This window comes from Phoxinus phoxinus (assembly GCF_949152265.1).
Source record: "Phoxinus phoxinus genome assembly, chromosome: 4".
Taxonomy (NCBI): Eukaryota; Metazoa; Chordata; class Actinopteri; order Cypriniformes; family Leuciscidae; genus Phoxinus; species Phoxinus phoxinus.
The window spans coordinates 175,254-187,500 of NC_136879.1; the positions used below are offsets into that span (position 1 = coordinate 175,254).

A 12,247-nucleotide genomic window follows, 5' to 3' on the forward strand; every position below is an offset into this window, starting at 1 on the left:
ATCATATGGAACCGATCCAACCCATATAGATATCATTCCACAAAGTGATGATGTCACTGACCATTACATGGTAACTTGCATATTACATACTGCTGTAATATGTCATGCTGTGCCATGTTATCGACCAGGCAGAACAATCCTTCCATCCACCATAGATAATTTCTCAAATAGCTTATCTGATTTGTCTCTGCTGCTGCCTGAACCCAAACAAACAGATGAACTTGACGAACTAACTAGCACTATACGCGCCATTCTCTCTAGAACATTGGATATTGTTGCACCCATTAGATTAAAAAAGGTCAGAGAGAAAAGTATAGCACCATGGTACAACAATACTACGCATGTTCTAAAGAGAGAAACCCGTAATTTAGAGCTTAAATGGAAACAAACTAATTTAGAGGTCTTTAGAATCGCATGGAAAGACAGTATGTCACGTTATAAAAAGGCCCTAAAAGCAGCAAGGGCTGAGCACCTCAGCAAATTAATAGAAAACAACCAAAACAATCCAAGGTTTTTATTTAATACCGTGGCTAGACTAACAAAAAAAACAGATGTCGTCTGAACAAAATACCTCGTTACAGTTTGGTAGTAATGATTTCATGAACTACTTCACAGAGAAAATTGAAAGCATCAGAACCACAATTGTAAACGTTCAATCTTTGCTCGCGCCTTATAATTCAGCCTCAATTATCACCCCGCAAGAACAATTACAATGCTTTACAACTATAGAACAAAAAGAGTTAAATAAACGTATCACTTCATCTAAAACAACAACATGTTTATTAGATCCTATACCAACTAAACTACTGAAGGAAGTGTTACCTGTAGTGGAAGAGCCTCTCCTCAATATTATTAACTCATCTTTATCTTTAGGTCATGTTCCAAGAACGTTCAAGCTGGCAGTTATAAAACCTCTTATTAAGAAACCACAATTAGATCCAAATAACCTAGCAAATTACAGACCCATTTCAAATCTTCAATTTATGTCTAAAATACTAGAAAAAGTTGTGTCAACTTAACTGGGCTCTTTCTTGCAAGTAAATGACATCTATGAAAAGTTTCAGTCTGGATTCAGGCCGCATCATAGCACAGAAACTGCACTCGTTAGAATCACAAATTATTTACTTTTAGCTTCGGACCAAGGCTGTATCTCAATACTAGTTTTACTCGATCTTAGTGCTGCGTTCGATACTATAGATCACACAATACTCTTAGATCGACTACAAAATTATACTGGCGTTCAAGGACAAGCATTAAGCTGGTTCAGATCATACTTTTCTGACCGCTACCATTTTGTCTATTTAAATGGAGAAAAATCGATCATAACTTCGGCAAACTATGGAGTGCCGCAGGGATCTGTGTTAGGCCCTCTATTATTCTCAATATATATGCTGCCACTTGGTAATATTATAAGGAAACATGGAATTAGTTTCCATTGTTATGCTGATGACACTCAAATATATATTTCATCACGGCCAGATGAATACGCTAAATTATCCAAATTGACAGATTGTGTTAAAGATATAAAAGATTGGATGACGCGTCATTTTCTTCTATTAAATCCAGACAAGACAGAGGTACTACTTATCGGTTCTAAAAAACATCTACAAAACCTCTCACAACATAACTTTAACATAGTAGGATGCCCTGTTACTTTATCCTCTAAAAGACCTGGGTGTTATATTAGACTGTAACTTGTCTTTTGAAAAGCATATTTCATGTTACAAAAACAGCCTTTTTCCACCTAAGAAACATTGCTAAGCTACGTAATATGCTATCAGTCTCTGATGCAGAAAAGTTAGTTCATGCATTCATGACCTCGAGACTAGATTACTGTAATGCTTTATTGGCTGGTTGTCCTGCATCCTCATTAAACAAGCTACAGTTAGTCCAAAATGCAGCCGCTGGAGTTCTTACCAGATCAAGAAAATATGATCATATAACACCGATCTTATCATCACTACACTGGTTACCTATAAAGTTCCGTATTAATTACAAGAGAGAATAAAGGGTGGCTTTCGTCAAACTGACAGTTTTATTGCCCCCCTATAAAATGGTTCCCACGCCTAGCCCCACCCCTTTCTACCCCTCCCACCCACTTCCGATCTGACCACCTGGAGCCGGGGGGGTTTCCCACGGTCCCCTTACCTACAAACACCCCCACCCTCTCTGCTTCTGAAGAGGTCATGTGATCGTGGGAAAATTCTTATGCTCAAGTATTTCTAAAAAGGTAAGGTAACATAAGTATATTATGGGTGTTATTGTTTGTTTAACGTGTAAATGTACAAAAATGTGGAAAAACATTCAAACACAATATATGTTCAAGCTTTTTTAAAAAGGATGACAGAAAACAGAGATGAGATCATGTTTTTTATTAAAGAAAAGGGTTTTTCACATTTACATTTTAAGAAAAGCTGTACTTTCACAATTATATAGTGTTTAGATATTAAAACATTGTATAAAGTTAAAATACACACATCTTTAGTGTTTTCACACACTAGTAAAATGTTAAGTTTTAAATTGTATTTTCTAAAATTACACCATGGCAAATAGTTATATTCTCTATCATACATTTAAAAAAGTTGTACTTTTCACATAACACGTAGTGCTTAAAACCATTAAGACCATTTATATCATTAAGACACAGGTCTTTACCTTCACACATTATTTTGTAAAATGTTCCATTTTACATAAACCAACTGCTTTAAAAGGTGTTTTCAATCACAATAATAACCCTACAACAACATGCAATAAAATGATATCAAGTTATTAGGGGTGTAACGGTACGTGTATTCGTACCGGACCGTTTCGGTACAGGGCTTTCGGTTCGGTGCACGTGTGTACCGAATGACTGAATGCAATATTTTGTGTGCGGAACATAGGTACATTTTCGTGTTTCCACACGAACATATTAAGTGGCGGAAGTCTCCGCGTTCAGCGCAAATCCCGCCCTGCAGCTGATTCTAAAGTTTTACCAGAGAATGTCTAATAACCATAGACAGTATATAAGATGGACACAGCGACCCCATAGACTTCAACGGAGAAAAGTGAAGCCCATTTGAAGCACTCACTTCCTGATCGCCAGGCGAACTGCGCAGGCTCAAACTGAGCTTGAACACGTGAGCAACGTGTCTGACAGCTGTCAGTCTTCTAGTAGCTGTGCGGAGAGAAATCTGAATCATTCCCTTCCGAATCTCGCAGAGACGGAGAGCGTGAGCATTAGCTGTCCATGAGCTAGCAGCAGGATCAACTTTATCTCTCTCTATGGGCTTCTCCCTTCACTTTATCGGACTTAATGCCTCCACGTTCCCCCGATTGCCTGCGAGCTTCTCCGCCGGTCTATACGGTAATTTCTCTACAGTGCGACAGAGAGTCGCGTGAGTTATGACGCAATCGTTATCCTATTTTTACAAAAACGGCTTCTACGGAGCCATAACGTAAGGTACAAGGTAATGGAGCCTTTTATACATTGTCGAGTTTCTTTAGAAATAAATAATGGACCAATTAAGTCTTTGGACGCCTCAGATGTAAAGTTATTCGCTGTCAAAGTGACGCAAAAATGAATGGGAGTCAATGGAATGCTAACAGCAGGTGATGTTCTGCTACAATGGCGGCGCCCGCGGAGGCTTCAGTTTCCGGCGGATGGATTACCCCCTTGCTAATAAGGGGAGAAGGTTCACTCTCGCTACACTTCCGGCTTCTGACTGGTTGCAGTTCCACTCTGATTCCATATGAGGGCGCTCACAGGACGAGTGCAGAATGAATGGAGGTCTATGGAGCTATACCCCTCAAAATCGACTTTTCTCAAGATATAATTTTTTGTCTAGTAATTTGAATGTTGTATTCGAAAAGAGATACAATGAAATTGCACATTGCTGGGTGTTAGATTTTTTAGAGTCACTTATTTGCTTTAAAAAGTCTTTCAAAATGTCAATGACGTCATCCACATCGTACGACCAGAGATACTGCTTTACGGCAATCCTTCAGTCACTGTGGTGCTTTCGCGCTCTGCACTTTCTTTTCTCTCGAGGCATCGCCAGCACAGCTGACACAGGTAAACACACGGGCTAGAAGAGTTTCTGCTAGAATACATTCTGTTCCCGCTTCGGATGCCATGATGCCATCAAGCGGTATCTCTGGTCGTAACCAGTCCTTCACTGACCAATCAGCGTTCATTAGCAGAATGCTAGCGTGTTATGGGCAACAACAACTCAACCTGTAAGAAATCGAAAGGACATAAGTACTCATTCATTCAATTTTCGACCTATAACCCATGTTGAACTTGCCAAACCTACAATCAAATCTGAGATTTCTCAACGGCAATCGGGTGAAAGAGACAAATTTAGCCGTCTAGCCCCATAGACTCCCATTCATTTTGCACTCGGGGGTGATCGCCCCCAGTGGAACTCTGGTGGAACTACAACCAAAATTCGGTACAATAGGACTTAATAGGGAGTGAACAGGCTCTCCGTAGACGGGCTCTGGTTTTACCCAGGGAGGCAGTGTTTCGAAAGACACTGAAGCCTCCCCGGGCGCCGCCATTGGCTAGCGGACCCCCACCTGCTGTTAGCATTCCATTGACTCCCATTCATTTTGGCGTCACTTTGACAGCGAATAACTTTACATCTGAGGCGTTTAAAGACACCGTTTGTCCATTGTTTATTTCTAAAGAAACACGAAAATGTATAAAAGGCTCCATTACCTTGTATCTTACGTTATGGCCCCGTAGAAGCAGTTTTTGTAAAAATAGGCTAACGATTGCGTCATACCCGCGCGACTCTGTCGCACAAGTCGAAAAATTACCGTATGGACAGGCAGAGAAGCTCGCAGGCGATCGGGGGGACGTGGAGCATAAAGTCAAGGGAGAAGCCCATAGAGATTGATAAAGTTGCTCATGCTGCTAGCTCATGGACAGCTAATGCTCACGCTCTCCGTCTCTGCGGGATTCGGAAGGGAATGATTCAGATTTCTCTCGGCACAGCTACTAGAAGACCTACAGGTTGCTCACGTCACATCTACGTCGTCAAGCTCAGTTTGAGCCTGCGCAGTTCAGTTCGCCTTGCGATCAGGAAGTGAGTGCTTCTAATTGACTTCATTTCTCTCCGTTGAAACCTATGGGGTCGCTGTGTCCAGTTTATATACTGTCTATGGTTTTATCAGTGTTTTACCCGTCGTCACTGTAACCTAAACCAATGAAATAGACTGCAGGGCGAAAAAAAGCTTTTCCGCTCTGCGTGCGCCGCCGCACTCTCCGTTCTGTGTGTGTGTGTGTGTGTGTGTGTCGGCCCGCTGCGCTCTCTGCTCAATGTTCGAGTCCGTGTTTGCGCTGCGCGTTCTGCTCTGTCGTTAACGGCCCAAACACTCCAATCATGTACCGATCACGCACTGGAAAAGCAAAGTCCGCTCAAATAAGGTGAAATTTCTCAGTAGTACACTTCTATTTGCTGAGCTGGTATAGTTATATATATTTGAGGAATTGCAATTTATAACAGCAAATTGTGCAATTAATTAGTTCATTTTTTTATCGATTCCCAGCCTTAATTTTTAAATATGAGCAGGCCTACAAGCTGGGATTGGTAATGCTGCACTGTAATCATAGTTATTTATTTATATTTTTCATTATATTTTATTATGTGATATTGGTTTGAGACTGAGAGTATTTTATTTAGTGGAGAACTTTGCAGCAGTATTTTATTTCTTACTCTTTTTTTATTTTATATATATGTTATTATATTTTATTAAAAAGTGTTTAAAAAAGTGTAAACAAACTGTTAAAAAAAAGTTTATAGTAATAAACAACCTGCAGTTTAATGTTTGCATTTCTTTCCCTTACTGTACCGAAAATAAACCGAACCGTGACTTTAAAACCGAGGTACGTACCGAACCGTGATTTTTGTGTACCGTTACACCCCTACAAGTTATATCTATTTTCTAACATACATTTTAAGTAAAGATGTACTTTCACAATGACATAGTGTTTAAAGGTATTAAAATGTTGAATAAAGTTAAAATACACATGTCTTTAGCATTCATACATTGTAAAATGTTAAAACATTATAAGACCATTTATATCATCAAGACAGAGTACAGGTCTTTACCTTCACACATTATTTTGTAAAATGTTCCATTTTACATAAACCAACTGTTTAAAAGGTGTTTTCAATCACAATAATATCCCCATCTAAAACAACATGTATTAACCCTTTATGACCTGCCATAGAACAGTTCTGCCAGAGTATATCTTTGTATTTTTACATGCTGTGCTGTCATTCTTTTGAGCATTTTCATATGCCATACATCAAAATAATCCTTACCCTCCCAATTTGAAGGCTATATTTGTAATCAATAGTATCTAGATAAATATCTCAAAAGTGCAATAAACCAAAGGAAAAATAAAAAAATCATATTTTTTTCCTACATATTTTATTCAATACAGAAATTTGATAAATGCCAACCTCAAACTTGTCAATGTGAAAAACGTGCATAAAACAATTTAAAACTATACAGAATTGATTTGAACTGTTTACATAAATTAGTTTCTAAGATACACATTTGAGGTCTGTACAAATTGCGTAAAATGCGTTTACAAATACAAAAGAAAAACAAACAAACAAACAAAAACAAAAAACACAAAAATGCTCTGCACGTCATTTCTTTCGTTGGCTGCACACCTGGCTTTCTTCCTGGGACGGATCTATTCCTTCAAGAAAGTCGGCTTCGTCCTTGAAACGGAATCTGGAGCCGATGAGCAGACGGAGAGTTCATCTTCATCGGACGCAATTAGTATTGCCAAAACGTCCGTGTACTTTCGTTTAGACTAGACATAATGCTACGTGCGCGTGTGTGTGTGTGTGTGTGTGTGTGTGTGTGTGAATGTGCTTGCATTTGTAAAAGTGTATTTGTGAATGTGTAAAGGAGAAATAAATGATAAAATGAAGCAATGATAAAAAGACAATAACGAAAACAAAGAAACATACCGGTACAGCAAATAGAGTGCCGAAGTTATGACGTCATTTTGTAGGACAACCCGGAAGTTAGCGGCGCATGGGTTCCCTCGATCGAAAAGCAATGCATTTTCCCCATAGACTTTTGGAAAATCGCAAAAAATAAGATCTGTGTTCAACAAAGAGTTGTGACCCTAACACGTTTTGTCTATCAAGATAATCTTTACAAGTTAATCCAAAATTTATACATTTTGAAGCCTAAATAAAGCCGTCAGATATAAAATGCTAACGGTAGGCTATAAACGGACTACAGCACACCATGGTCGCGGATCAACGTCATCATCAAGCTTCCTCAAACTTTATTTAAAAAACACGCTCGCTCATTATGATCTGCGCTGTGTATGAACCTATTTTTTATGGTATGAACACTTATCCACTTTTTCATGAGAAATATTGCCCATTCGTTTTTTCCAAAAATGTTAGAAACTAATTTTGTTTATGCGTGCCTCTCTGAGATTTTTTTTAATCTTTTGTTGTTTTATTTATTCGTTTATTATTTTGTTAGTTTATATAAACCTTAATATTATTTTCTTTGTGATTACGATTATTATGCCTGATCATTGTGCCCCAAATAAACTTTAAAGATTATCTTTCACTGTATTATATTTTGATTGTATGTTTGCATACCATTTGCTAATTCGCCAGGAAAAAAACGCGCTTTTACCATCTCAGAAGCACTAACGTTAGCTATGGCCGTATCAATTTCCAATCTTATGTCCTTTTTCTTAGACGATAGAAAAACCATAGATCGAGGAGAGAACCACTATAAATCTGGACATGAACAGTGCAGCTTAGATGCTGGTTTACTTGCCGGTATTTTAAGGGCCAGCATGGAACAAGGTTAATCGAGTAAGTAAAACTAGGGAGAGAGAGAGGAGTTATAATAGTGTTCTATGTATTTAAGATAACTATACAAATAATCTCTGAACAAGCATAACACAGTTAAATTCCAAACATTTAATATAATAGTTGTATATAATTATATTTGAATTTAAAGAGAATTGTCCAATAGCAAATGCTTATTATTATAATTAAACCATATATGTTCCCTAAATAAACCATACTCATTTTGTTAACATTTTCTATATATTTTTACCTGGTAATCCACAAGCCCCAATGTGAGAGCCTGTAGTAAATTTTATCTCACATTCACATTACTGTGAGCTGACTGGAGTGTAGTTACAATAGTATACAAGTAGTATACAATAGTTTAACATTTAATTTGTGTATTTGTCAGACAGTCAACTTACAGTGCATTAAGGCTATACATATCAGCGTGTTCTCTGGGAATTGTCCACGTTTATATAGCACATTAAATATAGTTTAACATTTACTACTAAAATAACAAAGATTAATATCATTACCTGCCTTAACTACCAGTAATGCTGTTTACAAATACAATCATATTATTATAGGTGGGTAAAAGCCAAGTTCACAAGGTGCAGGACCCACCCTTTTTATGATTATATCCAAACAAGTTACAATAAAAGTCAATAAACCAGGTATTATTTTGAATATTTTAATTAAACACATTTCTCAACGTAACGTTAGCCTTTAATAAAACTGCAGCGGATCTAATCTATTAAACAGTGGCAAAGTAAACAAGCTTTTAGATATTTTAAGAGAAAGACAAAAGGTATTTTAGCTGTTGATTTGGTTATGAAAAACGTTTATTCTTGCTACTGTTAGCCTTTTTTACTCCATCTGGCACGAACCCTGAGTCTCCGCTGGATAACATCGGACGGAAAACAAACGAGATTTCATTCGATGACTTGTGGTTGCATCTCGGGACAAAACAAAATAACGTTATGTAGGCTATATTAACTGAAAGGTAAACTTCTAAGACCGTGAAGCTGAATGTAATCACATGAGTTTTACTGGTTTATTGGAAATACATGGATATATAGGAAATACATATATATATATATATATATATATGTGTGTGTGTGTGTGAGTGTGTGTGTGTGTTAATTGTTTGTGTTTACACTGTTTTGCTCTTTCTTTTTGAAGAGTGATCACACTTGATAAATGGACATTGACTGCCATCTTGTGTACACTCACTGGTAATGCACTTTGCACCCATACATGTTTGTACTATCCATCATAATGTGTACATTTATAAAATTCTAGTAAATTCTCTCATAAATTCACTTCGAGTGTGTGTGTGTATTCTTTGTATTTTTGTGGTTAGTATTTTATATATTAGATAGATAGATAGATAGATAGATAGATTAGCAATGAAAAATGTGTTTTTCTGCTACGCTTGTGAAATCGTAGCAGGTTTTAACTAAAGGTAATTAAACTTTTGTCCACCAGAGGGTGTATTTTTTGGGTTTTATGAGATAGATAGTGTGTGTGTGATTTAAACTGATAGCTTTTACAATGTGTTAATTGTTAATAGTATTTTCTTTATTTTTTCTGAGTATCGGTATTCTTTGTATTTTTGTGGTTAATATTTGTATTTTAAACCAAATATTTTAAACAAGTTTGCTTTTGTCAGTAGTCCTTATTTTACCAGTTTGATATTAAGAATTTATTTCTGAGATAAGATGGGGATGAAATGTGATTATTAGATGTTTAAAAAGGTGTGAATATTTTTTTTTACTTTTGTTTGTGTGTAAACATTGCAAATCTCCATCTTCAGCACCACGGAGAGCGACTCGAATCGTGACAGCAATCAGTGTTCAGGACAATGGAGAGCTACCTCAACATATACGTATGCCTTAACCACACTACACTTTTTGTGTGTGTGTTTTTTTTTTTATATATATACATTTTTTTTAATGCATTTCTTCTCTGACTTCCGGATGGGATGGTTCATGTACAGGGGGACGAGAAGCCAAAGGTGTTCTCAGGTAACACTAACTGAGACATGACTAATTTGAATTAATCTAAATTTTGTCTATATAATTATTATATGCAGTTATTTATAACTTTGGGATGAATGAATAAAAAATTCTATAGAATATAAAATAAAGATACACATAAAAAAAATAAAAAAATCTATATCTGAATCTAGCCCTAACCTAACCCTTTCACGCAGAGCTCACATGTGTAAGTGGTGGTTAGTTTTGGGGTTAGGGCCAGTTTCACTTCGAGAGGGTGAGGTTTCACTTTACCAGACCTCCTGTCAGAGTGCATCGGAATTGTTATAATCCAAAGACATGGAAGCCACAGAAGATTCAGGTGAAATACAATTTGTAAAATGTAACTGTCTGTTGTCAGATTTTTTGCATCACTAAAACACTTTTACTGAATAAAAAGGACTTTAAAAGGATGTAATAAAGCATTTGTTTATTGAAGTATGGGGGGGAGGGGAGGGGGGGGGGGGGGGGACACACACAAAGACACAAAGATCTTCCTGGACCTTCAGAGTGCGGCCTCTCTGTCTCAGATCGGCCCGAGTCAGCTTGCGGTGTTGACCACAGCAACGTCCTTTGAATCCAGCCCTGACCAGACCCCAGAACTAGATGAAGCGCTTTCCTCCACCCAGGTTTCGGATGTGGGACGCGACACGGAGGTCTCCCTGGACCTTGAGAGTTTACCTCTCGCCCAGGCCGGTTCCTCGGGACTTCAGAGACAGCCCCCCGCTATGCACAAGCGCAAGCTGGCCCAGTCTCCAGACGATCTGGAACCTGAACTCTCTGCCAAAATAAGGCCCTACATGAGACTGAGGCACACACGACAGGAGAAACTTACAGGACTCCAGGCTGCATTCTTCAATCTCCAAATGGACAGGCTGAACATTACTGGTATGTTTACATTTTCCTTTCCCTTGTACGCTGAGGCTAAATGTATAAATATTTGGGTGTTAACCTGTTTGTTTGAATATTTATTTTTTATGTTTTATCCAGACACTAAGGGCCTCGCAGACAAGGCAGAAGTCATAAAAGTAGCTGGTGAGAGACAGGGAGTCTGGAGTCCTGGCTGGAGCCCTCGGGGGACCAAGGATCTTCAGGTGTACATCGGAGAGAGAATCAAGACCACTTTGAAGAGAAGGAGAAGAAGTGAGCTGGTTGTGGATCTGGAGAAAAAAATTTAAACCAAAGTTTATAGTGTTCGAGCGCCAAAAACGTAACACCCTGACACTTTAGTACACTCCATTTTGCACACTCGTTCATTGTTCAAAAAGCCACTCTAAAGAAGCTTCTTCATGTTCAGTTGTGAGCGTCGGTGTGGCAGGAGTGAACAGATGTTTTTGTAATCCCATGTCCTGTTGTCAAGTAGCCATTCCATGCTTGAGAGTTGAGACCTTAGCCCTCTGCACCTCGTCTTCCCTCTTGTGGTGTTCTGTTTCTGGCTATGTGAACGGGTATGTTCTCCTTTGGCTTCTTACATCGTAAACAGTGCACAATGTGGCAATCAGGATTTCTGATGAAGAGAAAAAAACAAAAAAACATCATATGTCAGAAATGGATTTAACATGACTTTTGTTTTGTTTATCATTTCTTATTGAATTGTAACATTTTAATAGGTGTCTGCCTGTGTGAGTTGACTCGGTCGGTCACTTCAGGCGGTCAGTAATGTGCCCGAAGCGAATGAAGGCCACGGTGAGTTTTGGAACACTATAGGTCGATATCGCATCACGTGTGGTGAAGAGCGAGAAGTGGCCGTGTCCAGGTGGCTGTTACGATAGAAGGGCGATTTTTGCCCATGGTAGACTGTTTCCTACAGGATTCAACTGGTTAGTTTTAAGTGTTTGTACAGGGTTCTTTTGGCCCGGTTTGTGCCCATGAGTGTAGTTGTAAGTGATAAGAGATGGAAACTAGATGATAAACACAATCATACTTATACCATGGTCTGGGTGAATACTCGATTCTGATTGGCTGCAGGGTGTCCGTTAAAAAGTGATGTAGGACACCTAGTAAAGTAGTTCTGGTGAAACTGCCTGTTTACCATTCGAAATTAATAAATAAATGCGCTGCCTACAACAGCTGTGAGTAACCATAGCAACAGGCAGTCAAAGTATCCGTTAACAATTTGTTCTATCAAAACAAACATCTAACGTTAGTTAGATATTACATAGCCTACTAATACAACAATGAGCGACTTCGTTATTTCTTTTAACATTCATGGAGAATATGACAACTTTGACGACTGGGATGCTGCTGAAGAAAGAAAAAAATGTAAATAAAACGGAGAAACGACACAAAGAGATAACACCGGGAGAATTGAATCAAATAGAAGACGAAAAAGATGAGATCAACACGAAAAAAAAATACGAAATGGGCAGTAGGCTAAAT

The 12,247-nt window shown here is 38.2% G+C and overlaps 1 protein-coding gene across 2 annotated transcripts in view; it reads left to right on the top strand.

The window, feature by feature from the left end:
- The window catches only part of LOC306996503 (DNA topoisomerase 2-alpha-like), a 202,589-nt gene that overhangs the window by 96,313 nt on the left and 94,029 nt on the right, over positions 1-12,247 (top strand). The gene's annotated exons all lie outside the window — the stretch shown is intronic.